Source organism: Ictalurus furcatus, chromosome 19 (assembly GCF_023375685.1).
Source record: "Ictalurus furcatus strain D&B chromosome 19, Billie_1.0, whole genome shotgun sequence".
Classification (NCBI taxonomy): Eukaryota; Metazoa; Chordata; class Actinopteri; order Siluriformes; family Ictaluridae; genus Ictalurus; species Ictalurus furcatus.
This window is the reverse complement of record NC_071273.1, coordinates 11,292,076-11,312,842: the sequence shown is the minus strand read 5'-3', so window position 1 is coordinate 11,312,842 and position 20,767 is coordinate 11,292,076. Positions and strand designations below refer to the sequence as shown.

The 20,767-nt window shown below is 40.0% G+C and overlaps 1 pseudogene; it reads left to right on the top strand.

Moving 5' to 3' along the window:
* The first annotated feature begins 606 nt into the window (after nucleotides 1-606).
* LOC128623565 (solute carrier organic anion transporter family member 1C1-like) lies at nucleotides 607-18,818 on the top strand (annotated as a pseudogene).
* The last annotated feature ends 1,949 nt before the right edge of the window (nucleotides 18,819-20,767 follow it).

Genomic DNA, 20,767 nt, shown 5'->3' with positions numbered 1-20,767 from the left:
CATGTTGACATTTTATCCACTATATGTCCTTAAAACCTTTTTAAATTAGGATGGAACAACAAGAGAAGTAATGCTACTGTAGTTTATTTAATTACTCAAGTAAGAATAAATAAGTCATCTGGTGAAAAGCTACCTGAGTACTTAATTTACACACACACACACACACACACACACATCCAGTGACTTGGTTATGCTATGTTGTTGGTAAAGTGCTATAGATTAGTTGCACTGATAAGCATAGTAAAGGAAAACTAAGTAATTAAAAAAAATATATCAGGCTATGATGTTAAATGTTAAATTTGCCCTGTTTCAATATTGTGAGAAATGTAAGAATTTGGGAATGCCAATCAGCCTACATAGAAGACTGGGGGAGGAAACCCCCGAAACACAGGTGTGAGACAACAGTGCTAAACACTAAGCCACCTTTCCCCCCTATAGTAACCAGAATTATTATAGTATGATACATATATAGCTACTGTGTTTTAACCATAATTCTATCATTTAAAAAAAGCATAGTATCTTTATGAGCTGTAGGTTTATTGCAATAATAATAATAATAATAATAATAATAATAATAATAATAATAGTAATAATAATAATAATAGTAGTGCCTGGTGTGTGTGTGTGTGTGTGTGTGTGTGTGTGTGTGTGCATTTGTGTTTCTGTGTGAGACAGACTGATCCCGGGCAGATATTCAAATACACCTGATCCCTAAGAGCGCAACAAACCCTCCATTGTAATCTTCTACAACTCTCTCACTCCTCCCCGCTTTCTGATTCTGTGTCTTGAGCATTCTGCCCACTTTAGTCTCTCTCACTCTTTTACCTGCATTGATATTTACTTTGCCACTCTGGCACAGTTTTTTTCTTTGTCTCCAAATTCCAAATGATCAGGTGATGGAGGCGTTCGTGACTGAGACAGACAATTCCTAGAGCTTAGTCGTGCAGGATTATTGATGTGAGTACTGAAAAGACTGAAAAAGTAACTTGATTCACTGTGTATCATGCTTTTCGAGTGCAACTTGTCTTAATGCCTTTGTTTTGTTCCATGATCTTCATTAGGTAAAGAGTCTGGAATGTCTCTATCTGATTAAATCTAAATCACACGGTATCATAAGGTGAGAATCACGACTCTAAAATACATTTGAATTGTTTGTTTCCAAAACATGAAACACCAAATTTCTGAATTGTCTTGTCAATGAAACTGAAGTCTCATGGAAAGAGGGCAAAATACAGTGACTTTAGTAAAAGTATTGCTACTGTACTAATAATGAATTTTAGTTAAAGTAAAAGTAGTGAGCAAGAAAATTACTAAATTACTGACATAAGTAATAAGAAATGTCTAGCTAACTTAACCAAATGATGGTGAGGTTTCACTTTCTTGCTAGCTTTCTTAATTCATGTTAATACATATATGTTTCTAGCTACATAGTTAACTATCTAGCACATATCCCTACCTATAGCTAGGCTGTAGCAGCACATAGATATACATATTTAACATGCAATTGCTACTGAACAGTGAAGTAACATTTTAGGTTTCATGCAGATCTTTCATGCTGTAAGACATCAAAACAGCTCACTAATTAGTCTAGCTGACTCAGCTAGCGAATGGCTAAACTGTACATGTTTAAATAAGTATATTATTTAAATAAGGGAAATAAGTATTGGACGTGTCAAAGTTTTTTCAGTAAATATTTTTCCAATGAGGCTATTCACCTGAAATTTCAGTATTAACTCAAGAAATCCGGAAATATAAAGAATTCACAACATTAAAGTCCATAAATAAAGTTAGGTGTAATAAAGTGGAATGACACAGGAAAAAAGTATTGAACACGCTAAAAAAAAGCAGTTCTCCACGGCAAGGTAAGGCAAGGAACCAGCTGAAATCCATAAGTAATTATACCCCCTATCTGTGCAAATTAATATCAGCTGGGTTAGTAAATTGATGGTCTAAAAAAGGCTTTTCGTTACCAAGGTGTCACACAAGAAACCTATCATGATGGGTAAAAGCAAAGAGCTCTCCCAAGTTTTCACAACCTTATTGTTGCAAAATATATTGATGGACTCAGATACAGACGTATTTCATACCTGTGAATCCTCCAGTAAGCACCATTGGGACCATTATCCGCAGGTGGAAGCAACATCACTCCATCATCAACCGGCACAGGAGCTCCTCGTAAGATTTCTGACCAGGGAGTCAGAAGAATAGTCAGAAGAGTAGCCCAAGAGCCAAGGACCACTCGGAAAGAGCTCCAGAAACACTTGGAGGGAGCAGGTGCCATCGTAACAGAGAAAACAATAGGCAATGCACGCCACTGCTCATGCGCGCCCAGCAAGACTCCATTACTAAAGAAAAGGCATGTCTAAGCTCATTTAAAATCAAGTCCAAGAAATACTGGGAGCGTGTAGTCTGGTCAGACGAGAGCAGCTTGAACTTTTTGGCTGTTATACTACACACCATGTTTGGAGAAGAAATGGCACTGCACAAAAAAACACTTAAAACACTATACCAACAGTGAAATTTGGAGATGGAAGCATCATGGTGTGGAACTGTTTTTCATCACATGGTACTGGCAGACTTCATGTAATTGAAGGAACAATGAATGGAACCCTTTACTGGGAGATTCTTGAGAAGAATCTGCTGCCATCCACCAGGATGATGAAGATGAGACATGGGGGGACTTTTCAGCAGGACAATGATCCAAAGCAAATGAAACTCTCAATTGGTTTCAGAGGGAAAAAAAATCAAGGTGATTGATTAGAATGTAGTGGATGTTTTTTAACAAACATACCTAAACCAAGTGATAGAGATGGCTCAATCAGACTGAGTTAAGTTCAGCACATTTCTCAATAAGATATAATGACTCAAAAAGTGCTGTAGCAAACAGTTGAGCAGAACGTTAAAAGAGTGGCACTGAAAGTCCTGCTTATACTGCTTATAGCAAGAAACAGCCTTTTATTTTATATACAAAACTTCAACCTCTTTTTCTATTTCTTCTAATAATTATTATAGCCTAATATGACATTTTCTCATTTTAATAATGTGCTATAATGTCTATATTGTAACTTCACCTACTAATCTTTTCTAGAAACATAATGGTTGATACAACAGCTGGGGATAATGCAACAATCACGAGTCAACAGATTTGTGTCCCTGAGAAAAAAAAACACCAGGGAACACTTCTGCTCTACTTTTAAAGTAAGTTTGTGTATGTATGAAGACATTATGTACTATTCAAAACACATGAAAATGCAAATAATTTGCTTAAAGACAAGTACAGGTAGCTGATGATCCAGTGGTCCTCTCTCCTGTGAATCCTGCAGATGTTTATCTTGTCCCTGGCTTTTACATATTTTACCAAGACTTTGTGTGGCACCTACATGAAGAGTGTCATTACTCAGATAGAAAGGAGGTTTGACCTGTCCAGCACTCTCGTTGGCTTCATCGATGGCAGTTTTGAGATGGGTAAAAATATGCTGTGTGTGTGTGTGGGTGTGTGTGTGTGTGTGTGTGTGTGCATGCCTACACGCCATCATTATTTCTATTATGGCCAGGAGGGAATTACAATTAGGGTGTTTCTTCACTATTTGAATTGGAAATAGATCCCAAATTGGATTGAGATCTAAGCATGGACTAGGGGCTCTAGGCACAAAACCTAGGCATAAATATTGTATAATTTTAGTGCAGGTGGTAATGTGGTAACGGACAAAATAGTCCATTAAATTTACTTAGTATTTGGATGAAGTAGCCTATCTGTGTTAAAATGCAGTTATATAAATAGTGAACATCCATGAAACCAGGTTGTGAGAAATGGGACAAGACTTATCACACAATGCTTGAGGTCATAAAAAAAATAGTAAAATAAAAAATATGAAATTGTTTTCCACCTAACCAAAATAGAAACACACTGGCATTAACCAACAATTAATGAATGCACTGTCATGATAATAGAACCCCCAGACCTAAGTAGTTAGACTAAACCCAGGAGCAAGACACTGACCAGGAAACTAATGCTCAAAGGGTCAAGAAATACCACATATAGGAATAGAAAGTCCAAGCTTTCCTGCGCATCTAATTTTCAGTATGTGAATATTATTTTCTGCTAATTGCCAGTCTTTTCCCTTTTCAGGTAATCTGCTCCTTTTGGCTCTAGTAAGCTATTATGGGGCAAAATTGCACAGACCCAGGCTGATAGGATGTGGTTGTTTTCTGATGAGTCTTGGTTGTGCTCTCATTGGGCTGCCTCATTTCTTCATGGGACGGTAAGTTTTAAAGCACTGATGATTTGTAGGGTTTTCACTATCTCTGTGGTATGCAGTTTCATTAAATAAAGCAGTATCTTCTTCTTGGTTTCCTGTCTTTCAATCCTGCAGGTACAAGTATGACACAACAATACCAGACTCAATGAATCAAACTGTCAATATTGTTGCCTGTCAAGATCTCAGAATGCAAAGCAATTACCTGGATATACACCCAGAGCATTCACATGGTTTCAAAGCAGGTAACATGTTATTTTACAGAGATTCAGAGATATCATTGTAGTACTAAGATCTTAATCCTTTAAGCTTCAAGGAGGTCAGGTCTGGACCCCTTCCTCACTCTTGTAACTACATACTGTTGCTTTTCTCTTAGTTGTCAGGTACAGTAGTTACTAAATAATTGATAGTATTTTATTAATAATGTTTTAAGGTGAATAACTAAATAATAAACTGAGACACAGGGTTAATTAGCATCAAATCTAAAGTATCAAATCTAAATTTAACAGATGTGTGTTGTTGTAACTGCAGGTGCAGGCTGTTTGAAAGAACCTGGATCTAACCTGTGGGTTTATGTGTTCCTGGGAAATGCCATCCGTGGGATTGGAGAAACACCACTCATGCCCCTGGGGATCTCATACGTTGACGACTTTGCAAAAGCAGAGAACTCTGCATTTTACATAGGCAAATTATATTTAAAAATATTTTATTCACCCAAGTACAATCAACTTAACGTTTTATATATAAAAACACTTTATTACCTAAATAGGTGCTTTATAGTACATTTAAAAGCATTGCAGAAATCTTTTATAAATTCAATATATAAGGGAGAATTTATTAAAAGCTCATGTCCAAACTCATGAGATTACAGGTTTACTTTGTCTTTACATAAAAAGCAAAAAAAGCGAAGAATCCCCAATTACCAATATGGAGGCTGTGATATATATAAACTTATTAGTATATTTGTACTAACCACACATTGATGACACAATCGTTACAAAAGGTATACATAACAGTGTAATAAATGTAAATTTGATTGACACTTTAGTTTGAGGGCATATGGGCTCTGTGAATACATGACGTTTTATTGGATTGTTGCTTCATAATAGTTTTGAAAGCAAATTGACAACTAGCAGAAGAGCTTTCAATACATATGATACACCAACAGCAAACATACCTCCCAAAGGATAAGCTGATGTAGACACATGCATGAATGTGCTGTAAAGACAAAATAATAGCTTTATATTAAAGACCCAATGTACTTTATAAATGAAATGTTCACAAACAAACAAAACCTTACAGTAGACATTTTCTATGTGTGACAGATAAATTAGACAAATATTTGAAAATTATGCTACTGTTTAAATATGGAGGTTGTATGGCAACAGGGAATCACAGGGTGTGCCTCTGATGTCATGGTAACAATGCAGACATAATAGAGTAATATAGTAGTGTAATAGAATTATGCGTACATGGGCATCGACTTTCAGTATTATCTTTTTGTGTAATATGGAAAATGCATTGAAAAATTCTGACATTTTTCTGTTTTGTTTTCTTGCGATTTTCTATTTTCATGCAGCAAAGTAGAAACAGGAAAATGGCATGTTTTTCTGTTGTTTTGTTTTTGATTATTAATAGATGGTTGAAATAGCTTGTGTTGTTCCTTTTTTTTAATTTTATTTGGAAATGAAAATTGAAGGACCAAAAGGTACATGGACCACACCAGAACAGCTGCAACATGCATTGGCATAATCTCTACACTATTCTTCCAAAAGATATTGCCTCAGCTAATGTTTTGATGATGGTGGTGATGGTGGTTTTGATGATGGTTTTGATGATGTGAGAGAGTGCTCTCTCACATTGGCCCACCCAAAGGTTCCCTTTCAAAGGGAACTCAACATTGCGTGAGCTTTACACTGTGAGCCGTGCCATCAGCCTTATTATCTTCGGCGAGACTGCATGTCGGTTGTTTATGTAATGCTCGCAGAAAGATCTTTTTAAAAAAAGAAAGAAAAATCTCTTTACTTTTCTGTCCCTTTAAGAAAAAGAGAGAAAAGTATGATTGAGAGATAATTCAGGAAGTGTGTCACGCCTTGCTCCCATTTTATCATAGGAATGGAAGGACACACTTCCTGTGTGGAGTGTTTATGGGTGGAGCACACCAGGGCAGCCCTCGAGAGGTCTGACTGTGCATGTTATGAAAGTCTTACAGTTAGGCAGCTCCGCTCATGGCTCACTCTCTTCTTGGCCGAAGGGAGTTGGGTTTCAGAGCCTCACAGATCTGGGCCAGCCGCTGCCGAGGTAGCCAGCGGGCTCAGGTCCTGGGGATCTCATATGGATCTGGAAGAGGAGCCAAGCCGAGATGAGCACTGCTCTATCTCTTGCTCTGTCTTAGAGGTCCGGCTCTCCGCTGGATTTTGGAGCTCGCGTCGGGACTCCTCCTTCTGATATGGAAAGCCAAAAAAAAATCCTCTCTAACTCAGAAGGGTGTACCAAAAATGGAGAGCAGCTCTCAAGCATATGAAGAGCTGCTTGAAGTGATTACTAAGGCTGGTCAAGCTTTTTTCTCCACAGTGAAAATAAGTCTCCCTCACACTACAGAAAACTCCCCTTTTTTCCAGAAGTACATGACGAAATATCAGGCTTCTGGGGAAAACCATACATAAGCCGTATTTATAACCCATGATGTTGGACTATTTGGCCATTGTGGGGAATGAACGACACGGCTATTTAGCTACGCTGAAGGTGAAGGAGGTGCTTGAGAGCTACCTCTCTCCATCATTGGCAAGTAATTAAGGGGGGCCAGCTTTGCCATGCAAGCTATGTAAGGCTACTTCCATGCTGGTGGGCAAAGCCTATGCGGCAGTGGGTCTTGCTTGTGGGTCACTGCATACAGTGGCAGTGTTGCAGGCCTACTAAGCAGATCTGCTGAGTGAGCTCGACATACGGTGGCATTCAGCAGCCAGCGCTAGCATGAGGGAGGCACAGAAGGCGAGTGTGGTGGCCTTCCTCCCCCCATGGAGAGCCAGGGGAACCGGGCAGCTACACTTGCAGCCTGCTACTAGGCCTGATCTGAGAATGGTCATAAAGGTCAAGCAGACAACGGAGGAGTGGTCCTGAGGGAAAACAGAGGGACAAATTAGGGGACATGAGATTGTTATGGCAGTTAGCCCCCACTACTACTGTAGGGCCTCTCCTAGCCAAGGCTATCCCAAGTCTTCAGTGTTCTCTGGTCAGCGAGCTGTCACAGGGCAACAAAAATCTCCCAAAAAAACCCTCCAATAGAATGCGGAAAAGTTAATATTACTAAAAGACCATCTAGCAGCATGGGAACTACATGGGACCAAATGTGTCTCCATGGTTTCTGTCTACCGTAGAAAAGGGTTACCGGATCCAGTTCAGAACTTCACCCACCTGGTTCAGAGGTGTGCTCACCACAGTAGTCAGCACAGAGCAGAGCGTGACATTAGTGCAGGAAGTAGGATCCCTCTTGGACAAAGGGGCCATAGAACATGTACTCCTTTCCCTGAGGGAGGGAGGTTTTTACAGCCATTATTTCTTGGTCTGCAAAAAAGATGGGAGTATACGGCCAATTTTAGATCTGCATCATCTGAAATGTACTCTTCGGACATACGGGTTCAAGATGCTGATGCTCAAACTTATCGTTCCACAGATTCAGGTCGAAGACTGTGTTGTGACGATAGATCTAAAAGACTCATATTTCCACATAGAAATATCACCCTGTCATAGGATATTCCTGAGGTTCACATTTGGTGGCAATGCGTAGCAAGATTGGGTTCTTCCCATCAGAGTAGCTTTATACCCTCGCACCTCCACAAAGTGTGTGGATGCTGTTCTGGCTCTCTTGCAACTCCAGGGCATCTGTGTACTAAACTACCTGCTAATTCTAGCACAGTCCTGGAAACTGGCGATTCAACATTGAAATTTTGTTCTTGCTCATGAAGAGCTTGGGGCTCAGGTTGAACCTCAAGAAAAGTATGCTTTCTCCAGTGCAGAGGGCAACTTTTCTAGGGGTTATATGGGATTCTACTACGATAAGGCCATTTTTATCCCCAACATGCGTAGGGTCAATCCTATCAACATTGAGCAAGATAAAGCTGGATCTGGGCATCCCCTCCAGTCTCTATGAGAGATTGTAGTGGCTTATGGCAGCACCAGCCAATGTCATACCATTGTTCAGGCAGGTGCAACTAATTCTTCTCTGGGCAGAGGGAAAGTTCTTGTCAGTGAGTGCAATGTACATTCCGGGCAATTGGAATGTGGGGGCAGGCATCCTGCCGAGGCAGGGGCTGAGGCCTGGGGGTTGGAGGCTCCATCCTCAAGTGGTTCGACCAAGCAGAAGTGGATGTGTTCGCCTCTGAGGAGACAACACACTGCCCGAGTTCGCCCTCACTCCTCCTGCACCATTCGGGCAGGACACCATGGTGTACACATGGCTGAGGTCACATCTGTGTGCTTTTCCCCTGATCACTCTGCCCCCACAAGTTCTAGAGAGTGTTTGCCAAGACCGTCTACGTCTGCTGCTAGTAGCACCTTATTGGCCAACTTGAATATGGTTCTCAGAGATAATATGCCTGCTAGATGGCACTCTTTGGGAGATTCCTGTCTGCAGGGATCTACTGTCTCAGGCTGAAAGGCTGATTTATCACCCTCGAATGGAACTACTGAAACTGTTGGTCTGGCCTCTGAGGGGCACCAGCTCATAGATTCTGGTCTCACAACTGAGGTTGTAGAGACCATGTTGAACACAAGAGCACTATCCATGATGAAATTGTATAGCTACAGTCCTGGAGTTCTTACAAGGATGTTTCTCAGCAGGGTTGGTTCCTTCTTCAATCAGGGTCTACGTGGCTGCCATTTCAGCCAGCCATGCCCCTATTGATGGAGCCTCTGTGGGGCAACATTCTCTAACTTCGAGGTTTATGATTTACCTTCCTGGGACCTTTCTGTGGTCCTGGAAGGTCTATCAGGTGCCCCATTTGAGCCCTCTGACTCTAAAAGTAGATCTTCTGCTGGCTCTGACATCTCTCAAGCAAGTAGGAGCTCTACAAGCTCTCTCTGTTGCCCCTTCCTGCCTTGACTTTGCCCTTGGATTAGCCAAGGCCTTCCTATATACTAGGCCGGATTATATTCCTAAAGTGCCTACGTCTGCTGTCCAGCCAGTAGTTTTGCAGGCTTTCTGCCTTCCTCCGTTCCTCACACCAGAACAAGAGAAATTGCATCTGCTGTGTCCAGTAAGGGCTCTCTGTACTTATGTCCACCGCTCCGGCCAGTGGCATAAATCAGAGTAGCTTCTGGTCTGCTTTGGCGGCGACAGTAGGGGTGAAGCTGTGTCAAACCAGCGCATTCTCTAATTGGATAGTGGAAGCAATCTCTATCGCTTATGAGGCATGCGGTCTGTCTACACCTCTGGGCATAAGGGCTCATTCCACTAGGTGGGTTGCCTCCTTAAAGGCTTTGTCCAAAGGGGTGCCTTTACAGGATGTTTGTGCTGCGGCGGGGTGGCCTATTCTGCACACATTCATTCAATATTACAACCTGGATATATACATTCCACCCCAGGCTCGAGTGTCATGCAGTGACCCTCGGGCTCGGACAGGCCATGCCCTTGGTATGCCGGAGTGGGTACTCTCAATCCCACAGTGTAACGCTCACGCACAGTTGAGTTCCCTTTGAAAGGGAACGTCTGGGTTACATATGTAACCCTGTTCCCTGAGAAGGGAACAAGACATTGCGTAGCTTTGTCATACTAGGGCATGCCTGTGAATTGCATCTTTGCTTCAGATAATAGAGGGTGATGACGCGGTTCACAGGTACTGTTTTTATATCATGCGACGCTCTTAATTGCCATGTCACCTGATCATGGCAGGCCTATAAATAGGAATGATGTTACACAAGTTTCAGCTGCCAGTCACATGCAAGAGCACTTCCCACAGAGTAAAGCTCACGCAGTGTCTCGTTCCCGTCTCAGGGAACAGGATTACATGCGTAATCCAGATATTTTTCCTTGCATTTTTCACCAATCTGTATATAGCATGTATAACAATATTCCATAAGTGAAGGTTGTTTCTAAGGCAAAAACCATGCACCCGATTATTGTGTTCAGTATTTTATCATGTATGTTTGTTACATGATTAGTTTGAAAACCGATCACTGTTTTTCTATCAAAATCTCTATTGACAGGATGCCTCCAAGCAGTAGCATTGATGGGTCCCATGTTTGGCTACTTATTGGGCGCCTTGGTTTCCAAGCTGTATGTTGATGTTGGATTTGTTGACACTGGTAAGTGCTCTGCTTGCTTTGTGTTACATTGCGTTTCTAGTTCTGATATTTTGCTCTTTCTGTTTTGTTTTGTTGCACAGTATCTGCATCAAATTACCCCTGATTATTGGGTGTGCATGTAATTGTATCATTATTGCTTTATATAGAAGCAATCGTTATTGCATTATTGCTTGGTGAATATTCATGTTGTTTGATTTTTTTAAATATATTTTTTTTAGAGACAGTGACCGTTACTCCAAATGATGTCCGGTGGATGGGGGCCTGGTGGCTAGGTTTCTTAATGTCATCTGCCCTCCTGCTCCTGGGTGGCATTCCTTTCTGGTTTTTCCCTCGCTCTTTACTCAAGCAAGAAGTGGGACAATCTCACAGGGACAATCCCAGCTCTCATCATGACAACCAGGAGCATACTGTATATTCCTCTGTGTTATATATGAAACTGGCTGACATGACAAAAGGCAATTGGCTTCTTTTTCTGCCCCAGATAATTTATTCAATGTAGACACATAGTGGTCTATTAGAAGTATACTTAATATAATCAGTTTGAAGGTTTTGTTGTTTAGTTGTATAAATATGCTCAATGTCTTTTAGGCATTTGCTTTTTATGCAATAGTAGGTCAGGGTAAATAGTAGATTTTAAAAAACATTATAAAACCAATAACCTCTGTTTAAATGTGCAGGTTTCTTGTCCTCACTGAAGAAGCTCTTTGGCAATCCTGTCTATATCGTTATCCTCTGTGAACAAATCCTGATTTTCAGTGCTTTGATCGGCCTATTTACCTTTAAGGCTAAATACATGGAGCAGCATTTTGGCCTGTCCTCCTCCAGAGCAAATTTACTCATTGGTGAGTAGCACTTATTAGAAGCAGATGCAAGGCCGATGCACATATGTATGCACTATATGGCCAAAGGTTTGTGGAAACCTGACCCCCATACATGTTTCTGAACATCGTATTCCAGCTTTACTCCTCCTTTGCCGTTATATTAACCTCCACTCAACTGGGAAGGTTTTCCACTACATTTTGGGGATTCAGTGAGGAGAATTAGTGAGTTCAGGCACTGGTGTTGGATGAGGAGGCCTCATCCAGTTTCAGTTCATCCCATAGGTGTTCAGTGCGATTGAGGTCAGGGCTCTGTGCAGGCCACTCGAATTGTTCCACACCAACCTTGGCAAACCATTGCTTTGTGTACAGGGACATTGTTATGCTGGAACAGGTTTGGGCCTCTTAGTTCCAGTGAAGGGAAATTGTAATGCTACAACATACCAAGACATTCTATACAATTGTGAGCTTCCAACTTCGCATTAACAGTTTGGGGGGAAAAAAACATATGAGTGTGATGTTCAGGTGTTCACAAGCTTTTGAACTCCATTTCAACTGGATTTTATTTTCTTCCATATAACTTATAGCACTCTCCACCACCACCATCAAAACTTATTTACATTCTTCTGTATACACTGACACAAATGTAGTTTCTTCAATTCACAACAACATGGTAGCAAATTTCACAGGACTACATAAAATGCAAATACACAACAGTGTAAAATTGGTGGAAAAATATATAACAAATACACAAGACAATAAATACACAGATGAAAAACAAACAGGACACAGCATGCTAACTGAATGCGATCAAAGGTAACACTAATTCCATGAGATGACTGAAGCTAAAGTTCTGGCAATCTGTCTATGTACTAGGTTTGACAAACGTGTCTCTATAAACTTTGGGGATGTTTCTGGGTGGCTTGCTGATGAAGAAGTACAAGCTGGGTTTGCTATCAGCAGCCCAGCTCTCATTCCTCACCTCTTTCTTGGCCTTCCTCCTACTGTGTCTGCAGTTCATAAACAAGTGTGACAACATATCCCTTGCTGGTCTCACTGTCTCTTATAATGGGTACTGTAACTTAATCATATCAAGTCGGTTTCCAGCATAGATTTGATAGAGATGAAAGAATGAAAAACTTCCAAGACTTTGTTTAGTATTGCTAATTTCAGGATTAGAATCTCATTACAATTATGAACTAACAAATCCTTTTAATTTTTCAATGCAACTGAAAATTGAGTTCCATATACTATATATTTGGAGGACATTGTTGTACTCCTGATGAGTTTAAGTTGTACACTTGCTGAATATTTTGTGTGTGTGTGTGTCTTTAGGCAAATAGTTAAATTCTAACTTAGTCCTCATCTTTATTTCCCTAATCAGCACACCCCAGATTTCATATGATGAACAAACACTGTTCTCACAGTGTAACCAGAACTGTTCATATTCTGCAGCAAAGTGGGATCCAGTGTGTTCTGATGATGGCATTACATACATGTCTCCATGTCTGGCAGGATGTATAAGCTCCACAGGAGTGGGCAAAAATACGGTAACAATTTCATAGTGGGAGAAAAAGTTAAGTTAGGACACTACAGGTGAATAGGATTTTTATTTTAAACAAAAAACACAATAAATATAAACCAGTGGATTGCCGATAATCTTTCAGGTATTTTCCAAATGATTGTGTTTATTTATGCAAACGAGGCTTCGACTTTGGATTATATTAGAATTAAAACGTTCAGTATCAATTCTACAGTAACAGTGATTTCATGTATATTTTGACTTAAGTATTGTAGTTATATTTATGTTTTATTAAAGAAACCCCTGACATTTTTGCATACGTTATTGTGTTATAGATTTACAATCAAATGAATTAAATTTACATTTATGGCCATCAATCTACACACAATAATGCATAGTAAGTTTTTAAAAATTTTTATGTGTTTGTGAACTGCCATCGTCAGGTCTATCCACAGATGTTCTATGGGGTTCCTTGTTCTCTTTTGTTGGCATTTGTCTGGCCACTCAAGAGAAACTTGTCCAGAAGTCATTCCAGCATTGTCTTGGCTGTATGCTTCGGGTTATTGTCATGCTGAAAAGTGAACTTTCACCCCAGCCTGAGGTTGTGTGCACTCTAGAGCAGGTTTTTTGAAGGACCTCTCTGTATTCAGCTGTATTCATTCATCTCGCAATTATGTCCACTGTCCCTATCATTGCTGTCAAGAAGCATGATGAGCAATACCTTTTTTTTTTTTTTTTTTGACAGAAATAGCACTTGTAGTGTAGCCCAAAAAGTTACATTTTTGTCTTATTAAACAGAAAAGCTTTTTCCCCATGATCCCAGAGTCCTTTACATCTGAATTTTGGTTTCTGTCAAGCCACTCTGTCATAAAGTCTAGTCAAAAACAAAGCAAAAAGGATGCACCTAAGCTCAGTTTGAAGTGCTTTAGCCAAGGATATATACGTATTGAAATGTGATGTTTCAGTATTTATTTTTAATGTTATGGATTATCATGTGTAGATTATGGGCCCAAAAAGTAAATTAAATCAGTTTTAATGGATTTTCATTTAAATCTATAACACAATAAAGTGTGAAGATTATGCGATTGTCCCAAGTAGGCAGGGCTTCAAGGCTTCTAAATTGCTAAATTTCAGATAATGTGGAAATAAACATATTACTGACAAAATTAGATTTTTTATTACTATAGTTTAAGAGTAGATTTCATCCAAACCCCAATTCATCAAAATTATTAAATATATAGACCTTTAATATGTCTTGTCCCCACTATAGAAAAAATAGAAGGACTGTACATACTGACGGCAACAGGGATTTTTACATCTGTGACTGGAAATAAATCATAAATTTGACTTGCTGCTTCCGTTTGCCTGTCTGCTTCAGTAAATACATCAGCTTAATATTGGTGAACAATATGAATTTTAGGCTAGCTAATTAATATCTTTATTGTGTGTTGAGTTAGGATAACATAGTAGGTGATATTTTAGTCCTTATTCCAGGATATAGAACAGAAGTAGGGGGAAAAAAATCCCCATTATTTGCCTTCATCTTTTTTTCTGCAGGTCTTCCGTAACTGCAGTTGTGTGTTGAACCTGTCACCAGTAGAGGGCAGCACCGCTGTGTCTCTTGGACAGTGTCCTCACACATCAGCATGCAGTCGCAGTTTGACATCATATGTGGCCATATTTGGTGTCCTTTATTTCATTAAAGCTCTGGGAATGACACCTATATTCATGGTCATGATATGGTTAGTGAAAAAAAAAAAATTTGCTTCAAGGTGACATGTTGTATTTCTCTTTAATAACATGCAAAATTGCAGTATCCTACAGCATCAAACTCTACTAAGTGGATTTATTACAGGTGCATCCTTCCTGAGCTGAAGTCACTGGCCACTGGCATTCAGACTCTAGCAATTAGAACTCTAGATAAGGAACTAAACAAAAAATTGTTGATGTGCATATATACTGTGTGCACGTTTGTGTGTCTGTGTGTGTGTGTGTGTGTGTGTGTGTGTGTGTGTGTATACACACACCAATCAGCCATAACGTTAAAACTTCAAGTGAATATCATTGACTATCTCGTTACAATGGCACTTGTAAAGGGGTGGGATATATTAGACAGCAAGTGAACAGTCAGTTCTCAAAGTTAATGTGTTGGAAGCAAGAAAAATGGGCAAGCGTTAGGATCCTTTGACAAGGGCCAAATTGTGATGGCTAGACGACTAGGTCAGAGCATCTCCAAAACCGCAGGTCTTGTGGGGAGTTCCCAGTATTCAGTTTAATATCTACCAAAAGTGGTCCAAGGAAGAACAACCAGTGAACCGGCAACAGGGTCATGGGCATCGAGGACTCACTGATGCATATGAGGAGCGAAGGCTAGCCCGATTGGTCTGATCCCACAAAAGAGCTACTGTAGCACAAAGTGCTGTAAAAGTTAATAATGGCTATGATAGAAAGGTGTCAAAACAGATTGCATATTGCTACATATAGGGCTGCGTGGCCATAGACCAGTCAGAGTGCCCATGCTGACCCCTGTCCATCAACGAAAGTAGCTACAATGGGCACGTGAGCAGCAGAGCTGGACCATGGAACAATGGAAGAAGGTGGCCTGGTCTGATGAATCACATTTTTTTTTACATCATGTGCATTGCTGGGTGTGTGTGCATCACTTATCTGGGGAAGAGATGGCACCAGGATACACTATGGGAAGAAGGCAAGCCGGCAGAGGCAGTGTGATGTTCTGCTGGGAAGCCTTAGGTCTTGGCATTCATGTGGCTGTCACTTTGACATATACCACTTACCTAAACATTGCTACAGACCAAGTACACCCCTTTATGGCATTGTATTCCTTAATGGCACTGGCCACTTTCAGCAGGATAATGCACCCTGCCACACTGCAAAAATTGTTCAGGAATAGGCTCCAGGTTCCCTGTGACCCAGTAAGCATAAGCGGTACAGAAAATGGATGAATGGATGATGAATGGTTTGAGGAACACAACAAAGAGTTTAAGGTGTTGACTTGGCCTCCAAATTTCCCATATCACAATCTGATCAAGTATCTGCGGGATGTGCTGAACAAACAAGTGTTATCCCTGGAGGCCCTTACAGGACTTAAAGAATCTGCTGATTACATCTTGGTGCCAGATACCACAGCACACCTTCAGAGGTCTTTTATATATATTACTGTGCAAAAGTCTTGAAGTCTTGCAAATGCAAAGACATACTGTAGAGCAAATATGCCTTTAAAAATAATTAAATTCAATGTTTTGACATTAAAATATTGAGTTTAAAGAGCAGTAAACAGTTTTAAATGAAACAAAGGCAATATTTGGTGTGATGACCCTTTGCTTTAAAAAAAAAAATAGTAGTCTCAATTAGTGCAGTTTTATTAGGAAATTAGCTGTAAGCATTGAACATTCCATTATGCCTTTTAAAAGATACATGTAGATAGAAAACATTTTACATGAAACAAATATTTTGGATGAAATATTTGTTTTGGTGATGCTTCATACCATCTTCCCCTTTCTGCTCTCTAGCTGGTATTCCATCTCCAGTGTACTTTGGATTTGCGATTGATTCCACCTGTTTGAAATGGAACATGAGGAATTGCAGAAGCCGAGGATCCTGCCACATGTACGACACAAACATGTACAGGTGTGTGTGCTTATGTGAGTCAGTGTGAATTGGGAAGTAGCTGAGTAACAAGAAATTAAGCTATTTATTTAGCAACATTTCCAGGAGACTGAAGCATGTGGTTTTAAGATGTATTAATTTTCACTTAATTAACCATTCCCATTTCAAAGTAAAAAGGTAGCTTGATGGTTAAGGGAACAGATTCTTCATGGCTTAGATGTTATGTGACTGAGAGATATCAGTTTTTAAATGTTAATCATGATGGCTGTACATGTTACCTATGTATACAATTATTTCTATATACTGTATTAGCTAGATCTATACCTGGATTTCTGTAAATCTGCTGTGGCTGATGTCTTTGATGAGGTTTCTTCCACCACCCACCCCATATTCTCCCCAAATTGGTCACTTCTTTGGTCACCAATTCCCACCTACCAACCAGATCTCTATCATACAGCTACCATCCAGAAAGCTCACACATGCTTCTTCTGAGACAAGTTAAGCCACCCAACTACATCTTTTCAAACTGCTGCTCATGCTGTATCACAGGGCAGCATAACATACTCAGCAAAAAGTGCTATCTGCCCTCTTCTGTGTACATAAGCTTACAGAAGCCTTGTATCACTGTGATTGTCAGAGGAGAGAGAGTATACAGAGAATATACCAACCCACCCACCCATGCATGGCCAGTTTTGCTCCCTTGTCTCCAGGCCATGGATGGCTCTGGCAACATCTGGATATTTGTTATATTAATCCAATAATTTTTTAGAAAAAAAAAAATAGAAACCTGATACATACCTAAGATATACACCAGAATGGAAGTTATTTCTAGCCTTTAATAAATACTGCTAAGCACACTTATGGTGTACAACCAGTATGGTGAAGCAGCATGGAGTGTTGCGACTCTAAATTGCTCATAGACGTGAATGATTGTGTGAACGTGTGTCTGCTTGGTGCCATGCGTATTCCCACCTTACTTCCAGGTGTTTCCAGGATACACTCCTTAGCCACATTAGCCATTTTGTTCTTCTTCCACAATAATGATCTTTTATCCATCTGTTTACAGAATTATCTTCCTGGGCCTGATGACCAGTCTATTTGGCTGCTCTCTGCTTTTTAATCTTTCTGTCATTGTGCTGTTTAGAAGTCAATTCCGTATGAAAGTAGTGCGACCCCTGAAACAGACCCATCAGGATGATATTGAACTACAAGGCCCAAATCAACAGTGTAAGGATGGAACAGAGTCCCCCACAGAAGAAGTTTAAGGATGGTGCTAATGGGTAGAATAATGTGCAGTCTGAGTTTCTTCAGCCTCATGGAAAGAAACACGATTCAGAATGCAGAAGATAGTTGAGCATGGAGGTTAAAGTATCTGGTGTAGTCTAATTCAGTCACTATGCCACTATGTAGTTTTCCCAACTTTATATTTTTCAGAAAAAGTTGTAATATATTGCATTCAAATGTTATTAAATGTTATTAAATATTATATCTCAGTTCTGGAAAGATGTCTGGAATTTTAACTCCTGTCAATAGTTTTACTGTCATTTTTTATTTCGTCACCACACTGAAGCATACTTCAGCCACTGCTCAATTATATTCCAGCATCTCTTCTGTTGCCCCAAGTTAAATTGCTTTCCTAATTTAATAAAATGATCTGGTGTCAATGGATGCTTGTGTTATGAGCAATTCAGTGCGTGGGTGCATGAGCTGTATAAGCCATGCTTATGTGTGTGTTGTGTGTGTGTGTGTGTGTGTGTGTGTGTGTGTGTGTGTGTGTGTGTGTGTTTGTGTATTTGTGTATTTGTGTTTGAGTAAGAGAGAACACAAACTTGCTGTGAATAATTAGTTGGAGTAATGGAGAGTATGGAATCACTGTAACATACTGTAAGTACCCTTCTCATTATCAGACAGCTTCCATGTCAGTGTACATATAGTAAGCTTCCTCTGCTGCTTTGGGTGGATAAGAATTGATGTTGCATTTAGAATTTCATGCCTGTAATCTGAGGGGTAGAGGCCATGAGTATTTCAACCTAACCCTCTTTCACACTGTCATACACACTTATTAGGGATGTAACCGAATACATTATTTGGATTGACCAAATAAAGGATACAAATACAGATATGAATATGAGCAGCATTCTCTACTACAGATTAGAGATCATGCTGGATGCAATAAAATAAAATTGTGTGAGCATGGGTCAAACATTGACATGATTTGGAGGTGCACTATTTTTTTAAAAAAAATATTTTTTTTTGTCTATCGTAAGTGTTTTTCTACAGTAGCCCATCTTAAACAATGCCATACTTAGCGTCAAAATAAAAGCCTTTATTCTTGTCTACAAACTGGTCCAAAAATTTGCAAAAGAAATATATGGTTATTTATAGAGCCTCTGCTCCAAATAGCCCATGTAGCCCACATGATGTGCACAAATAATCATTTGATTAGAGTTAATCATATTACCTTGTATGTTTTTCACCATTCCTAAATTAATGTTATCGTTCTTCATTATTAAAGAAAGAAAATCTTTGAAAATGGTAATGAAATTCCCCAAAACTAAAGTAAATCTGATAAAATGTTATTAGGTGGCTATAGCTCTCAATAACCAGTGGTTTCTTGATTTAGGGAAAGATGTAACAAGTTAAAAAGTCAAATGTTTAAAAAAGAGAGTTAAAAGAGTGTTTATTTTTTGCTGTAGTTCATTTTAATGTGTTAAAACATTGATAATTCAAGTAAGTATAACGCTGATCAGTCATCTATTAGGATGGTCTGAATACTGCACTCTGGGATCGATTGCTTTAGTCTCCACCCACATACCTGGAGGAAAAGCAGTAATTTTGCATTCGCGTAAAGCTCTCATGGAAGTAACACCGACTGTCATGCTTGTGACTTATTTCTCCTCTATATAGATAGGGGGACAACATTTTGGAGGCACCGCTGGGATTGCTGCTCAGATGTCCAGTGTCCATAGCCTGTACATTGAATTCTGCACCAGCTAAATCTCCCATACTACACCCAGGCAGGCTGCAGCGAGGCACATGTTGTTGTTTAAGGAGAGCTGGAAGTTAGTGGTCGAGTACACGTTTCCTGAGGCCAGTTAGAGATCATCGGGGACAGTAGAGACCCACCAGTTCAGAATCAACTCCTTCACAGTTAAAGGCCCCTGCACTGTCAACATGTCAGGCCTGGAAGAGCTACAGGAAGAGGTAGGAGGAGTGTTGCACACCCTGAATAGAGACAATTTACTGGGAATCTGTGACTTTTTGAACATATCAGGCGTACAAAGAGCAGATGTTAAAGGAAAATCACACATCTCATTGGTGACTCACATTCTAAAGCATCTTGAAAGAGAGGAAGTGGCAGAGCTAGAAGACAACTGGATGACAGAGTTATTACTACTGAAAGACAAAATTGCAGATATGTTAAGTGGCATCGATAGTGAAGGGGCACACACAGAACATTACATTCAGGAGACAGTGACACAGAAAGAAATGGATGAACTGAGTATTGCAAGTGAACAGCAAAAATTTGGAGTCATGCAGACTACTACAGTCAATGCTGCTGTTAATGGTTCTGTGCAACAAGCTACTGCAGGCACTCCAGTAAACACCCAATCTTCAGCCACTGCCCAGCAGCAGCCAAGCCCACACTGGCACAAAGATTTCAAAATTTCTGGACAAATAGGTGAACCTGGCCAGAGAGATAAACTGACATTTTCTAGCCTTGCTCATCAGATTGAGAATGTACTAAACAAAGGTTATCCTGAAATAGAGATTATGGATGCTGTGATCAAAGCTATTTCTCCAGGCTTGCAGCTACACAGCTACTTGGAGGGAAGACCTCACCTGACCCTTCCTGCACTGAGGTGCATTCTGCATTCCCATTTCCAGGAAAAGAGCGCCACTGAGCTCTACAAACAGCTAGCTTCAGAAGCACAGCATAGCAAAGACACACCCCAAAGCTTTGTAATGCGGGTCTTAGATCTAAGACAGAAAGTATTATTTGCATCCCAAGAGTCAGAATCAGGGCTTAAGTATGACCCAGCTCTAGTCCAGCGTATGAGTCTACACACAGTGCTTACTGGTCTCCAGAATTACAGTATTAGGATAGACATCCAGCCCCTTTTGCTAGACACTGAAACCTCAGATGAGCTTTTGTTAGAGAGGTTAAACATTGTCTGGGCAAATGAGGCAGAACGAAGAAATAAAAAGAGGTATAGCAAGTGTAAGTGTGGTCCAGTCAG